The sequence below is a fragment of the Nelumbo lutea genome, chromosome 3 (genome assembly GCF_056320005.1).
Source record: "Nelumbo lutea isolate HS-2025 chromosome 3, American lotus-T2T, whole genome shotgun sequence".
Classification (NCBI taxonomy): domain Eukaryota; kingdom Viridiplantae; phylum Streptophyta; class Magnoliopsida; order Proteales; family Nelumbonaceae; genus Nelumbo; species Nelumbo lutea.
In genome coordinates, this window is record NC_142686.1 from 16,583,411 (window position 1) to 16,599,895 (window position 16,485).

At 39.1% G+C, this 16,485-nt stretch overlaps 1 protein-coding gene across 2 annotated transcripts in view; it reads left to right on the top strand.

The window, feature by feature from the left end:
* The first annotated feature begins 2,543 nt into the window (after positions 1-2,543).
* LOC148863217 (hyperosmolality-gated Ca2+ permeable channel 2.3-like) overlaps positions 2,544-16,485 on the top strand; it is a 108,115-nt gene continuing 94,173 nt past the window's right edge. The window contains exon 1 of one of the 2 annotated variants that reach the window (XM_088974167.1): positions 2,544-2,864. The gene's annotated coding sequence lies outside the window, so the exon portion shown is untranslated. The remainder of the gene's footprint in view (positions 2,865-16,485) is intronic. The other variant, XM_088974168.1, reaches the window with a different exon arrangement.

Consider the following 16,485-nt stretch of genomic DNA (forward strand, 5'->3'; position numbering starts at 1 on the left):
GGAAATTTTAAAGTTGCAACTTTTCCTTTGAGTGATTGCTATGAAGGGAAATTTTGAAAAATAAATCAAGTTCAGAAAGGAGATTGGAAGGGTTTGTGCTAGAGATTTATATTAAGAAGATAAAATTTAATAACTAAACATTTTGATCAAAAGTAACTGCATTGGTATTTTGGACATAAATAAGGTTAATTACTTTGCATGATTCAACGAGCGCAGTCTCATGAAGTCCAGACCATGTTCATCATTTGTTGTTTCACAATTGGATTTCGCATATGCTGTTATCATCTCAGTGTTGAGTTTTAGAATCCAATTAGGCAAAATTTATGATGTGCATCTACATGATAGTAAGTAGATCCTGTTAAACATGGAACTACAAACATGAACCAATGAAAAATAAGCAAACTTTAATATAACCGACTGAGATCTGAATTATCATATTTGATCCTAAACTTGACACAATAATTGGATGTAGGTGCAGGTCTAAAAGTTCTATAATCCACTGTGGATGCGGATGCAGCCAAATCTGATCCATTTACAGCCCTACTAAAACCATATCATGTGGTTTTATTAAACTTACACTATAGTTTGCATTTTATTAAAACAACTCCTTTTATTTGCAACCATTTTACTCTATTGACCTTTTGTTAGATGAAATGAAAAATGATAATTTTGATCCTAATGTTTGCTTAAACAAATTTAATCAAAAGAAAATAAAATAAAATACCATTCTTTCTCTGATAAAACACAAACAACCACTCCATTTGGTCAATTTTATTTGTTTATTTTTTTATTGTTCAAAGAAGAAAAATACAGCTACTTTTGGAACATTGTTCTCTCTTCTTATTCATTCTACTGAAACAAAACATTGATCTTTCTGAAAGTTTGATATGAAGTGTAAGGGGTACTTTGAAATAAACAACTATACACTCATCTAGGGGTGTCAATGAATTGGATTTGGGTTAGGCCTTATCTGAATCAGAACCAATTTGAATGGGGATTAGACCAGTCCAAACTCCAGCCTTAATGGTCCAAAGTACTTATTGGATTGGACTTGGTTCATTTTAATAAATTTATATTGGATTAGGTTGAGTTAAACCAATATCTAGTATATTCATTGATGGAAGATAAGAGTAGTGTCGTCAAAATGTCAATGGACTAGGTTCGGATTTGATGCTATCTGAATTAAAACCAATTTGAATAGGTTGGATGGTTGATTGAATTGGACCAGTCCAGTTCAAAATATATAACAGATTGGATTGGACCTGATCCATCTATAATAGATTAATATTGGACCAGATCAGGTTGGACCAATATCCGGTCCATTAACAGCCCTACACCTATACCCTTAAACCTTTTTTACTCAGTTTATGTAATCACATGAACATTTTAGATGGTAATACAAATGATTCCTAACCAGTTGGTAAACAAATGGTTCCTAATCAAATGTAGATTAACTAAATTGGTTGTATATGAGATGTTTTAATAGAGCTGAAACTAGAAAGGGCATTTTAATAAATGAGCCTTAGGGTCCATTTGGTGTGCAGGAATAAGGGTCGGAAATCGAAATTAGAATGGGCCAACTATTTGGTTTGACATAACCAAAATCTCATTCCCATGGTTTTTAAAACCGAACTAGTGATCAAATTGGTCAGGGGTCCGGTTATCGGTTTGAACGGTCTGACTGTTCGATTCGAACGGTCGACCCATTCTAACAACAAAAATTAAAAAATCGAAAAATGGTTAAAACCGTTCGAACGGTTAACCAACCAGTTCAACGGTTTGCTGACCAAAATCAATGGTTTTGAAAAAAAAATGGAATCGATCAGGTGATTGATTCTCAGTTTTTCTCGTTCAACCATCCGATCCAATCCGGTTTTGAAAACAGTGCTCATTCCTATGACCCTTATGCTCCATTTGGTGTATAGGGATAAGGGTCTGAAATCAAAATTAGAATGGACCAACTATTTTGTTTGACATAATGAAAATCTCATTCCTATTTCTGGTGGAATGTCATTTCTATATTTGAGAAAATGACATTCCCTCCCCCTCATCAGAGAATTAGAGTCCATTCAAATTAATTCTGATTCTGGTTCCGATTCCAGTATGCACCAAACGGCTTAAGGGAAAAATCATTCCACTGAAGAATTTGAATCCAATTCTAACTGTAAACGAAACGGATCCTTAATTTTTTGGGGTTTTTATTGTTCAGTCCACCCAATAAATTTGCCAATCGTACAGAAATAAATCTAATCGTAGATGAATGTCAAATTTACAAGCAGAATGCTGTTTATAAGGGAATAGGAAAGAGCTGTATATCAGATTTCTGAGGGAAGTGCAGCCTATTAATCCCTAATTTTTTATTCTTCTTAGTTCTTACAGTCAAACGTAGGAATATCCAATGAAAGCGCGCCACTGGATCATCACTTACTCCATCGAGTTATGCATTGCAGCGTTAAATCCGCCACGTGTATGCATTAGCCGGTGTTGCTCTTTAGCGACTGACGGTTAGTTGGCACTTTGGTCTTTGGAATTAGAACTTGGAAGAGAAGCATCCCCATATCGGTTGACATGACTAACGAAGCATCCCTGGTCGAACTAGCTAATATATTGTCCGTTTGGACTTTGGACGAAAGCGATTTGCCGAAAATCTCCCTGTTTCTTGAACAAATCAATATCGAACGTAATTCCATTATGGGCATTTCTAGTAATTTCATCATAGGCCTTAGCCAGAAGCCAGAACTCGATTTCGTTAACGTACTTTCCACCTACCTTACATAAACAGGCAACTGTCCTAATTCAGCAACTGGTTGCCGTGAATTGTGACATTTGAGTTGGTTGCTTCCTTCTACTGTAGAGCAAACGAGGTTCGATCTTTCTCTCCATTTTTCAGATAATCTATTTATATTTCAGTAGAGTTCGTTTGCTTGATTGGAATTCTTTCTCTTGGATAGTGTTTGCATTTCTTTTTCTTTAATTCGTTTCAATTGTTACGTCTCGCCTCTGAGCTAAATGTTATCGATCTTTGCTTCCATCCTTGAACTTTTCTATTTTTCCTTTTTACGACACTCAATTCTGAGGTTTAGTTAATTCAGAAAAGTAGGTTTCTTTTTAAGTACTTCGACTCTGAGTTTTGATCGGATTGGTCTCTACGATTTGGTCAGGAATGACTTACGCTATATTTTCTGCTCTCGGATTGTTTATCCGCTTCTTTTTTAATTAGTTCCTCATCCATCAAGTTTGTATCTGGCGCCAAAGACTACATGTGCTGTCGAACACTCTTACTTGTGATTTTTTTTTTTTTTTTTTTTTTTTAAGTAGAAGAACACTGAGCAAATGCCAGGAAGAATGGAGAAATTACTTAACTTGAAAAACCTCAAATGCTTAAGGTTTTCCGAGCAATTTCCATTAAAAATTAATCTGTTTTTAATAGATCGTTTAAAAGAGAGGATGTTTTGACAAACTATGGAAGCAATATGGAACTATCAGATTGGGACCTCCTCTGCAATTAATTTCAGTGCATAAGATGTATAGAGTGTGTAAGATGGAGAAAGAATGCAAAGAACATGTAGTCATGTTGGATGGTGATGAGAGATATTAAGGCTTGTTGTGACGTTGATATGATAGGTACTCTCATGGTTGCTGCATGAATGAGTCATTAGTTGGTGGATATATGCTGATTCCCCCTATCAGATGACTCAGACTGGTGTCTATGATCAACTTATGTGAATCTGTGGCACGAATAGGTCACGGTAGTGGTGGACAGGGATGATGCTAAACAATTGTATCTGAAAGGTTACTTTTGACCCCTGGTTCGAAGAAAGATACATATACTGTCAACTAAGGGAGCGTTTGGCTTATAGGGAGATTGATGTATAGCTTGGAAGTGAGAATATTATTGCAACGAGGATCTCTAAATTGTCAGTTATGGTGATAAAAAATATTTGATGGACCAAATCCGGTTTTGATAAATCTAGCAAACACAGCATGAAGTGATGGAAGTGAGAGCTCCATGTGGCTGGTTTGGATGATACTTGTCACTTTTTGATTCATTTGCAATGGTGAATCAATGAGGGAATATCAGCACAAAATTACTTGATTAAATGTGACTATATTTGGGTTAAGTTTGCCACTAGATCTGTCTGGGGCCAAATATTTTATGAAAATGAAACTCTTGAAGCTTTTCCTTACCACTTCACAATTAATGCTCTGTCTTTCCCATCCTTTTTCTAAAAAGGATGGTAAGAAGTATCATAAGAGGAAAAAGATAAGGTAATGCCACGGAGGATATTAAAGCCAAAAATTGCCTTTTTGCTTTTTATAATTCTACTGTTTAGCCTTCTAATTGTTCTCTGAGAACCTTAGTTTCTTGTTAAGACTAAATGTGAACTTTGGCATAACCACATAAATAGCACTGCATAAAAAAGAAAGAGCTTTGAGAAGTTTGGTGCATCAATGGAGCATGAGATTTCATAGTGGCACTTAAGCATCTTGGTCTTCTTCTTGGAGGTAGCCCCAGGTAAATAAAATTCTGCAATGTAGTGATAAAAAATATTTTCTGAAGAATGGCTTTGTGCAAACGTCAATTTTGGTGGAAGAATCACACTAATCAAATCCACCTTTTATAATCTCCCAATTACTTTTTCTTGGTTTATAAGGCAGCAAGTAAAGGTCATCAAGAGTTGAATAAGTCATAAGGGAGGAAGCCTGTGAATACAAAAGAGATATTACCTCCACAATTGGGGGATCATCTTTAGAAATCAAGAGAATGAGGGCTTATGCATAAGAAGGATGAGAGATATAAATTCCTCTCACCTAAGGAAATGGCTACAAAGATTATGTAGAGAGAATAACAACTTGTAGCATGTGTCTTTAGCAGCAAGTATGGCTTGAGAGTGATGGTTGGGATGGTGGACCTAGTAATTGGAGTCATCTTGGCATGCATGTGGGAATCCATTTCAGCTATTCTCTACTTTTTTTTTTTTTTCAAAGTATGACGTCACATGGTACCTGGGAGATTGGATAGATTTTGGAAAGACATGTGGTGGGGGTGATGCCCCACCATACTACATGTTTCCTCATTCTTGTCCCTCTCTCAACTCAAAGGTTTATCTATTTTTCCATTGAATCCTTCCCCCAGTCTACCTATCAAAAAAAAAAAAAAAAAGAAAGAAAAAAAAATTCTCTTAGTCCTGTTTACCATGGAATTCAAGGTTCAAGAAATGCTTGAGGGACCATACAGTCTTGATTTTATTGCCCTCATTGAATTACTCAAGGGTATTCATTGATCTTAGTTGAATTGATTCTTAGGGGTGCAAGTTGGGTACCTGACTTGAAGGGGTGCGGGTGTGGGGGGGGGGGGGGCACTCAAAATTTAAAAAATGCTCAACCCAAGCCCACGTGAGTTGCAGCCCTGTTGATTCTTCGCTTGAGGTTCTGATCCAAAGGGAAGTTCCTGTTGGGATATGTGGCTTGACTTCAAAGTCATGCACATTCAGATATTTTTTTACTAAGTAGTTTCCTAGTTAGAAACTGTTGAGTTGGTTCTAGTTGTTTTTATTCTTATTTTAAGTTATTTAGTTAGGAAGTTGTTGGGCTTTAGGCCCATTAGTTTATGTTTTTAAGTTGTGACTGTTCAGCTACATTAGTAGCTGCCCTACTAAGGGCATCCTTGTAATATCTCATCCTTTAAGTTAAGTATAAATTATAATGAGGGGTTGGCGGCTAGGGTTAATCTGAGAATCCTGGTTGACTTTCTACTCTTTTCTCCTCCTCTTTTCTTCTCTACTACTGAAATCTTCATCTTCCTCCTCTTTCCCTTCACAAGGAATTCAACTAAATCTGCAATCAGTGATTTTTACTAAAACCAATACTTCTTTGGAGTTTTCTTAAGAGAGACTTTTTTTCCTTTCTTGATGGTAAAGATAAATTTTCATTAAAAGAAAATGGAAACAATATTACAACTAAATGAAGAGCTTTCACCAGAAAATTGATAGGCCCCAATTAACCTTACGTATGCCAGGAAGAGGAAAGGTCAACAATCAGCTAAGGGGGGGAAATAATTGAACAATTAATCACATGAGGGCATTTATAGATGGAGGGAATAGGGAGAGTCTTGGGGCATTTATAGCTATGTCAGTTATGAAAAAAGAAGAGTTTTTGGGCATTTATAACTAGGCCAGCTGGGCATTTATAGAGGGAGTCAGTTATGCTATCAGAAGAGTATAAGAAGGGGCTTTGGGGGATAGGGGGTGGTATGTTTTTCTTTGAGTAAAGAATATTGTGAGTGTTTGGGAGAGCCGGCGGTCTCTTGAAGAACCGACCAACTGTTAATGTTTTCTGCTGAATGAATACTAGTCTTTTTTGTTGATGTTCGAGTGTGTGAACGCTGCTGTAAGTTTGTGAACTGTGTGTCAAATTTCTGGGTCATATCAGTGGTATCAGAGCATGTCTTTCCTCGGCCATGGTGACAGCTAAGAAAGTGGCATCGCAGGTGGATCGAAGAACGCCTGTCTTCTCTGCATTCTGGATTTTGTTTGGAGATGGATGGCTTACGCAATGAGTTTCAGTGACTCGATCCAGATAAGGTAGCAGCTGGACTTTCGAAGATCTCGTCTCTGGAAAGCTCGGTACAATCTCTGGAAGGAAGCGTTCAAGATCTGGTGAGACGTTTTGATCTGTTGCTTTAGCAACAGGCCTATTCAGCTCCTTTGTCTATAACTGACATTGCTCCTCCTTTAGTCGCATCGAATCGTGCGGCTGGCAAAGGGAAGAGTGCAGCTTTCCTGACGTCTTCTTCAATATCAGTCCCGAAACATACTTTTGATTCACTTCCTCGAAAGTTGGAGTTACCTATCTTTGATGGGGAAAATCCAGACGGTTGGATTTTTCACGTGGAGCGCTATTTTGAGATTAATGGCTTGTTTTCGGTGGAGCGTCTGCGAGCTACAGTTGTCTGTTTAGAGGGTGATGCATTGGCGTGGTATTACTGGGAAGATGGTTGGCGACCTTTTCGTGGTTGGACAGAATTCAAAGAGCTCCTCCTTGAACGTTTTCGATCGACTCAGGAGGGTAATTTACAGGAGCAGCTCTTCTCATTACATCAGTCTTCTACTGTTAAGGAATATTGTCGCCAATTCGAGGTGCTCTCTGCTCCCCTACGAGACCTGCCGGTAATCAGTCCGAATAAGAGCAAGTGTTTTGGGCTGATAGAAAACTCCAGTTATTGGGATGAATCAGAGTCCCGATGTAGGGATTATAAGGGGCACTTGACAGCACTGACATCAGCCAAGGAACTAGGTTTTGCTGGAAAACTCTGCACTAATACAGCAAGAGGCTGCTGGGTTGGAGGAAGAGGCTTCAATTCTACAGGTGGTTTTAGTTGGAAGTGGTCTGACAATGCAACACATGGGAATGAGTCCATCTCCCCTGGGGCACCATTTGACTCCAATGGCTCCACTTCATCATGCAAAGGCATTAATCTAATCAATACCTGTACATCGGTGACTAATGGCCAGCCAACCCTTGTGGGTGAGAGATGCAACAACTCTCATGAGTTCATCTGTATGCTTGATATAGAGAACAAATGCTACCACCTGCACTGCCACAAGGAGTATCTTATCATCCTTGCAACTGTTAGTGGGATGATCCTTTGCACAACTTTGGCTGTTGTAATTTGGTTGCTTGCATACAGGAGGAGCAAGAGGCGCAGAAGGTCTCGCAAAGCATCTAATCCATCAACATCTGCATCAGTTACCCCATCATGGAAAGTTTTCAGCAATGAGGAACTGAGGCCAATTACAAAGAATTTCAGTGAAGGTAACCATCTTGTTGGAAATGCCAAGACTGGTGACACATATAGTGGACTTTTATCTGATGGAACAAGGGTAGCAGTCAAGAGATTGAAAAGGTCTAGCTTTCAAAGAAAGAAGGAATTTTATTCAGAGATTGGAAGAGTTGCAAAGCTCCATTATCCTGCTGCCGTGCGCGGTGTGCGTCCATCCACTATGCCTGGAGTTACTGGTTGGAAGTGCTTATTCATTGGTAGGACCTGCCTGATTTTGAAGATTCTTGGGAGCCTTTTGACTTACTTCGAGACCAGTTTCCTCATTTTAACCTTGAGGACAAGGTTAGGCTTTGGGCGGCGGGTAATGATAGGCCCCAATTAACCTTACGTATGCCAGGAAGAGGAAAGGTCAACAATCAGCTAAGGGGGGAAAATAATTGAACAATTAATCACATGAGGGCATTTATAGCTGGAGGGAATAAGGAGAGTCTTGGGGCATTTATAGCCATTTCAGTTATGAAAAAAGAAGAGTTTTTGGGCATTTATAACTAGGCCAGCTGGGCATTTATAGAGGGAGTCAGTTATGCTATCAGAAGAGTATAAGAAGGGGCTTTGGGGGATAGGGGGTGGTATGTTTTTCTTTGAGTAAAGAATATTGTGAGTGTTTGGGAGAGCCGGCGGTCTCTCGAAGAACCGACCAACTGTTAATGTTTTCTGCTGAATGAATACTAGTCTCTTTTGTTGATGTTCGAGTGTGTGAACGCTGCTGTAAGTCTGTGAACTGCGTGTCAAATTTCTGGATCATATAAAAAATTCATAACTAAACTATCCAATTTTTGCGTTTTTCTTGTGAGACAAGGAATTTAGTCCTTGTACTTCTGTAAACATATTAATATACTATGTGCTACTGTTTTTTTCCAAACTGATTGATTCCTCTTGACACCAAGAGAGGAAAATTTATGTGGCATTGTACCAGAGCTTTCTATTTTTAGAGTATTTGGTGTCAGGGAAACACTAGGATATTCAATAATAAGGAACAAGAGGATGGCACATTGGGTATTAATAAAGGAGGAATGGAGAGAGACCTCTGTGGATTCTATCACGAGGGGATGACCCTTGGTAGCTTATTATGTGCCCAAGAGACAGCAGGTGAGGTTAGATTTAATATCACCTGAACTGGGAAAACTGTAGTTGAGCTTTGAAGATGCTGTTTCAAGAATCCTGGCCTGTCAGGACTTCGAGGTGTATTTATACATCACTCAGATTCTGTAATACAAAATTACTCAGACCAGCTGAGCAAAGGGTCTTCGTTGAGATTAGAACTTCTAACTTTCCTTCAAGGCCTCATACTAGCCCTTTTCCAAGGCTGGACAGGTCTGATAGTTGAAGGGGACTTTCAAGTTATATTAGGATGGTTTTCATCAAGGTAAGATGGTCCTTGGTCCTTGAGGCACTTGAAGGAAAGTTAAGATGAACATCTGGATCATAAGCAGTTTCATTGATGCTCTAGTGAGATCAGGGGTAACCAGAAAAGAACTTATTAGGGGGAATCCTGGCTGGGGTTGAATTTGTAAACTTGTTTGTTTAATTGGCTAAAGCTTTGTTGCTTTTGTGTGTTAGCTTTTAGCTGTATGAAGGGGTCTGCTTGACGCCTATAATAAGATCTCACAACTGTTGTTGCTGATAAAAAATAAAAAGGTTTCAAAGTGAGAGACTTTGAGTCCACCAATCTGGGTATTGGTGTTCCATATGGTTCCATATGATGGATTTTGGTTCATAGTGTTTGTGGTGTAGTGATCTTTTCATCAAACGAAGAATCATCTAAGGGTATCAGAAGAGTATTTATCATTATAAAGAATGTTTCTTTCAAGAAAAAATGTTCTTGGGAATAGAGTTGTTCTTTGACTTTTTTGGCTTTGGGATAACACCCTTGTATTCTTTTGCTTTAGTGATTTTATTTTATTATCCTTGTTTGTAGAGGCATGAATATAATTACCCTGCCTAACCATGCAAGGTCCTTGTGCTTCTCGTGGTTTTTTATTTCTGTCTATTTTATCTGTTTTTGTATTGCCATCAAACCAATGGTTATGATTCCAAACAACAACTCCCTTGTTCCTCTTTCTTTAAAGTTGTCAGCGGTAATATCTCTAACCACTCAGATTCCTGCCTTTAAGCTGTCTGATACAGATTCCTTCCATTGAAAAATTCATGCTTTTATTGAGAAGTGATGCATTTGAAAACTATTTGCCATGTGTGGGAACAAAGGTGGAAGACTTGGATATTGCCCATATGTACAAGGCAAATGGGAAATCACTTAATCACACATTATCCATTATACTTTTGCCACAAATATTTGAAATCACTTAATGCCACCTCTGGGTGCAAGTCCCCAAACTTGGATCCACTTTCTGACATTGTTTAAGAAGCAGTGGCCAGTGGGTTACTCCACCCAATGTGTCTGTACTTTTGTTTTCTTGGAGGTCAGATGGATTCTCAGTTCATGAAAGAATATTGTGGAACTTGTTGAAGCTTTTTGAAGGAGTTCAGGACAGCATGTTTAGTTGTCAATGGGATAGCATCATTTTTTGTGATGCTTAAATTTTTGTGGATATATTGTACAGATCACACTTACTGATACATCCTTCTGTAATCTATTTGTGAGGGAAGCTCTCCCTTTTTATAAACTTGGGAGCTGGCCATAGTCCAGCTCCAGTGGCCTATGGGAGTAGTTTAGAGGAGTGCAGCTGAACCAGAGATCTAATATTTGTGGATAGTTTATTTTAATTTAATTTTTTTAGGTTTTCTTGTGTTGTTTGTGAGGGTAGGCCTTGGCGCAATGGTTGGGTTGCTCCATTGCAACCTGGGTGACCATGGTTCAAATCTTGGAAACAGCCTCTGTGCATGTGCAGGGGTAAGGTTGTGTACATCTGTCCCTTCCCAAACCCCACATTGGCGGGAACCTCGTGCGCTGGGATGCCCTTTCTTATGTTGTTTGTCTCTTCAAGGTGGCCCATCCTTTATCCTGGCGTTTGGGATTTTGGGTTCTCTGTACTCCCCTTTATCTTTTGCACAATAATTTATTTTATTGATACAAAAAACCTCAGCATCACTGGTGGGGGCATGAGTTTTTGGTGCATATCACTAAAATATCTTATGGGCTTCTCTTGTTTATCTTGTTCATTTTGGAACTGCCCTAGCTTAATGCACCCTTTCTAGTGAATTTTCTTTTCTTTTATTTTTTTCATTTTCTTTAATACTTTTCCTTTTAGTATTCCTACTCATTCATCTCATCATCTTATCACCCTTGAGCATGGGAAATATTTTCAGAGATTGGAAGATTTAGACTTTATTTGCAAGATCTATATTAGCTCTTCCAGGGTCTAATTTTCCTGATAACTGGGGTCTGAAGAATCTAAGTGCAAGCGGATCCTACTTTTGTGATTGGTTGTTTTTCTGTGTTGAAGGGAAATCTAAGGAGATTGTCCCATCTTATAGAGGGCTATACCATAACATCCAAGCTGGCCAATGGTTGTTGGAATATGGATGTAAAGTAGACTCTGACTGCCCTTATACTTCTTTTGATGATGGTCTCTCTCTCTCTCTCTTGATTGTTAACTGTGCAGTGTTGTTAATATATTTAAAAAGAATGTAATAAAGTAAGTAGAAATCTGCTGGATTAAAAAGATATAAAAGAAAAGAGTGTTTTCTTGAAGAGAGAAGAAAGAAAGAAGAAGAAGAAAAGAAGGTGGATTCAAAAAATGTAACATCCATAGTGACAAATCTACTCCTCGACATAGGGTCATAACAACAATACCCCTTTTGGTTCTGAGCATACCCAAGGAAAATACATTTCTTGGCCTTAGGATCCAATTTCTTGTGATGCGGGCCAAGAATGTGGACAAAGAAAACACAACAAAAAACCCTCAGAGGTATGTGAAACATCTCTGCATCTGGAAAAAGAAGGCTGAATGGCACCTTAAACCCCAAAGTTTGTGAAGGAACACAGTTAATCAAGTGCACTGCTGTAAGAACTGCATCTCCCCAGAATGGATAGGAATTGAAGCACATACCATAAGACTTTTTGCCACTTCCACAATGTGTCTATTTTTTCTCTCTACTACTCCATTCTGTTGCGGTGTATATGCACAACTGCTCTGATGAATTATACTATGCTCCAAAAAATACGTGGTCAAGTCCTTCTCAAAATACTCTCTGGCATTATCTGATCTGAAGGCCTTAGTTCTTACTCCAAATTGTGTGGGAACTATCTGATGAAACTATGTTACAAATTTAGGAACCTCACCATGGGATCTCATCAAATATATCCAAGAATATTATGTATAATCATCCACAAATAGGAGAAAATAACAGTAGCCACCCATGGAAGGAATATGATATGGTCCCCATACATCAGCGTGAACAACACCAAAAGCAAATGCACTTCTTTTATTACTTGGTTTAAAGGAATGTCTACAATATTTTCCCAACTGACAAATCTCACACTTCAAGGTAGATAATTGGACAAACTCAAATAACTTTGGAAACAAAAATTTTAAAGAACCAAAAGAAAGATGCCCCAATTGATTATGCTAGAGCATAATCTGACTCACCGACTCTGATCCACTACTGCTGCTGCTACTAACATGGTGACTCTGATGTCTTGGAATCTCATCCAGAAGGTAGAATCCATTCACCTTATGACCACTCCCAATCATCTTTTTTGACTCCAGATCCTGCAAAACACAATTACTAGGAAGGAAAGTCGCTGAACAATTCAATTTTTTTGTCAAAGAACTAACAAAAAGTAGGTTAGTTTGAAGTCTAGGGACATGTAAGACAGAGGATAAAGTAATGTCATTGGTCACTCTAACTGTTCCCTTCCCAGCAATGGGAATGTGGGAACCATCTGCTGTAGAGACTCTGTCTCTACCAGAGCACAACTGATAAGAACTGAAGAGGGTAGGGACATTAGTCATGTGCTCAGATGCTCTTGAGTCTATAATCCAAGGAGGTCCCTCCTTACCTGAAGTGGATGCAAGACTTGCAGTTGCATATGAACTACCGGTATGTGCCAAAAAAATGGTGTAGTTGGCTCCAACACTCTGTTATCCATTTGAAAGGCTAGAACTAGTTGTATCTTTCTTACTCATAAGTTGTCCAAACCTTTCCAATTCTGTTCTCATTGCTGCTACTGCAATGGATTCCCAATCAATTTGGGAAAGAGGGGCTGAAGAGTCTCCTGCAGTGGCCACATTTGCATTTCCCTTCTTGTTCTTGATTCGAGCAGGCATAAGATGTGGATGGAGCTTCTAACAAGTATCTTTGGTATGCTTAGGCTTCTTACAGTAATCACACACCAAGTCCTTCTTATCCTCCCTTCTAGTCTCACCGCTCCCCCTGTCTCCATTCGGCTTCGGTTTGGCTGTACTAACCATAGCCGAGTGGTCAATCCCAGGATGTCTCAACATGACATTCCTCCTTATTTCCTCTCCAGAAACAAAGGCATATGCTTGAGAGAGTGTCACACTCTCCGTAAAGAGGATATGTTGTCTAGCAATGTCGAATTTAGGGTTCAACCCTGCCAAGAACTCAAAAACCCTATTTTTCTCTACCAGTTTCTGATAGGTTGTTGCATCATTGACACTTTCTCACATCATGGTTTCTAAGTGATCTATCTCCTGCCAAAGGGTTTTGAGCATGGAGAAATACATAGCAGGAGGTTTGTCTCCTTGTTTTATTACTAATCACCTGATTTCTTAGCTCATAAGCTCTGGCTACATTCTGTTTCTGAGAGTAGGTTTCAGTCACTCCATCCCAAATCTCCTTTGCAGTATTAGACCACAAAAAAATTTTCCAATGTGAAGTAGCATAGAATTACACAACTAGGACATCACCATTACTTGATTTCTTAGCATAGAATTTTTTCCAATGTGAGGTATCAAGTTTCCTTTCCTCCCCAGTGATGTACTCTAATTTTCCACTAGCACCAATGTCCATCTTGGCTGATTGTGCCCATTCTAAATAGTTTGTACCGTCAAGCTTTACTGTAGTAATGATTCCAGACCAAAAAATATCACCACCACCTCCAACACCCAGTCCCATGGTACCGGTGGATTTCAGCTCGGTACTCCAACTCTCCGTCTTACTTCAAATAGTTTAATAGTCAGAAAGAAGGAAGTTGAGAGCTTCCAGGAACAAGTTAAAACCACACACACAGAAACCAGCCCCTCCGGGAAAAGAAAACCTAATCGGAGAGAAATCTCTCTCCCTCCAGCATCTCCCAACAGAGAGAAGATTGAAACAACCACTCCAGAAGGCCCAGAAAGGTCTAGAAAACTAATCGCCCCATACAGAAGAATAAAAGAAGTCTAACGATACCTGTGCGCCCAAGATCAAATAAAAAACAAAGAGTCTAGCTTTTCTAGGACTCTTCCCCGTACTCCAGTTCCTCCTGATTTTGATGCCAAAACGAAGATCACCTTCTTAATGACTCGATCTCACCAAAAAATCCAAGAACTGGGCAACCAAAAGCAGAACAATCAGCCTCTTCTTACTTCATGTAGTTGGCCGATCTAGGGCTGCATGAGAATGCTTCAGGAACCCTAGCCGATGCTCTGATACCAAGTAGAAATCTGCTGGATTAAAAAATATAAAAGAAAAGAGTGTTTTCTTGAAGAGAGAAGAAAGAGAGAAGAAGAAGAAGAAGAAGAAGAAGAAGAAGAAGAAGAAGAAGAAGAAGAAGAAGAAATGAAGAAATCTCGAGAAGGAGAGCAATAATCTGGTCACCCCCTTCACTTGTTATTTATAATAAAATAAAAGAGGAGTACAAAGACTTATGCTCTTATAGGGCGGCAAAACATAAAACAACATATATAGAACTCAAAAAAAAATTTGAACTCACATAACTGTTGTGGTCCCCTCTACCTATCTAACAACTAACATAACACAACTATTCTAAAAACAACATAAAACTGACTAATCTTTGTTAGCGTAGGGGTATTTCTATCTTTATACCTAGATTAATGTTGTTGATCTGTAATGTTGTGTTGGAACCTGTGCCCCTAAATTAAGGGCACATATGTCTTTTCAATCAGTTTTAATAATATAAGTTTTGTTTGGCCGACTGGGAGAAAGTGAAGTTGAGACTTCTAGTTCGAACCAAAATTTCCCCTTCTCTCTTTCTCTCTTTCTTCCACCTTTTTACCTCTTTCTACCTAACTGATCTCAGATAGATAGAATTCTAAGGCATGCCGAATCATAACATGGTATTAGAGCTGATTGAATCTGCCTAGATTTCTGTTTGCCTAGATTTCTATTCTCTACGCACACTATCTAGGGTTTCTCTTTTTTTTTTTCTGCATTCGACTGGAGATAAGGGAAAGGGCTGAAAAGGAGTGATCGCCTTCTTCCCTTGGAGGTTTCTATGCCTCTAGTCAGGTCGTGTGTGGTCGGTTGCTATGGTTTCTAAGATCGCCCTCCCCTAATCGATGAAGAATAGAGGGCCGATTTGTGTGGTGCAGTGGCTGTCGTGTGTGGACTGATTTCCTACTCGTGTGGTTGTTACTTCAGTGATAAGGTAAGAGATCTCAGTGCATGATATCTGTTATGGATCAAATAGGAAGTGTCTTTTAGACCATATGCTAGGGTTTCAGACAGTAATGTGCTAGGGTTTATGCTGATTTTTGTGTATTTCGAAGGAAGAGTCATAATGATATAGTGGTGAGATTTTAGGTAGTCGTAGGAATAGGGTTTGTGGTGTAAAGAGCACACTTTTCAGCAACAAGTGCTGAAACTAGTGTGACAGGTGTGATCTAGTTGTGTGCAGTTGCAGAATTTAGTGGTAATAGAATTCAGCAAGTGTGCAGAATCGGTGATAACATAATGGGAGATAACAGTGATTGTAAACCTAGTGTGATGGTGCCTACAGACTACCTGAATGTTCAAATGACCTCCATTAAACTAAATGGAGAGAATTATGTGCCTTGGGCTAAATTCGTCGAAGTTTTTCTGAAGGCAAAGAAGAAGGTAAAACACATAAGAGAGGAAAAACCCTCCACTAATTCTCACGAGTATGAAGACTGGGAGCAAGAGGATGCTCAGATCATCACATGGTTGTGGAATAGTATGGAACCTAGGATTAGTGTAAACTTCATGTTTCTTGACACTGCCAAAGATGTGTGGGACCATGTGAAGAAATTGTATTCGGGTTAGGACAATACAACCAGAGTGTATCAGCTGCATCAAGAGTACTTTAACCTGCAACAGGGCAATCAGAGTCTTGAGGAGTACTATGCCAACATGAGAAACATACGTAATGAGTTGAATGTCTATCACCCTCTCACTTCTGATGTCAAGATTCAACAGCAACAGAGAGAACAATTTGATGTGACTAGATTTTTGGTGGGACTGAAGTCTGAATATGAACCAGTATGGGCTCAGATATTAGGAGGATCAGCTCTTCCCCCTAAATCTCTGCCTCCTGTACGACCACCACCACGATTATAAGTAGGCCCACCATTGCCACTTCGGCCATACACAGAACCACTACCACCACCCCGGCTAGACTGAGCTCCCCTAGCTCCACCTCTAGTACCACGACCTCTCGATACAGCAAAGGAAGATCTATCTGAGATATTATAGTTCTCAGTAGAACCGATAGAAATTCTCCGAAGTCGAGCAAATACCTCTTCTAAGGTTCAACA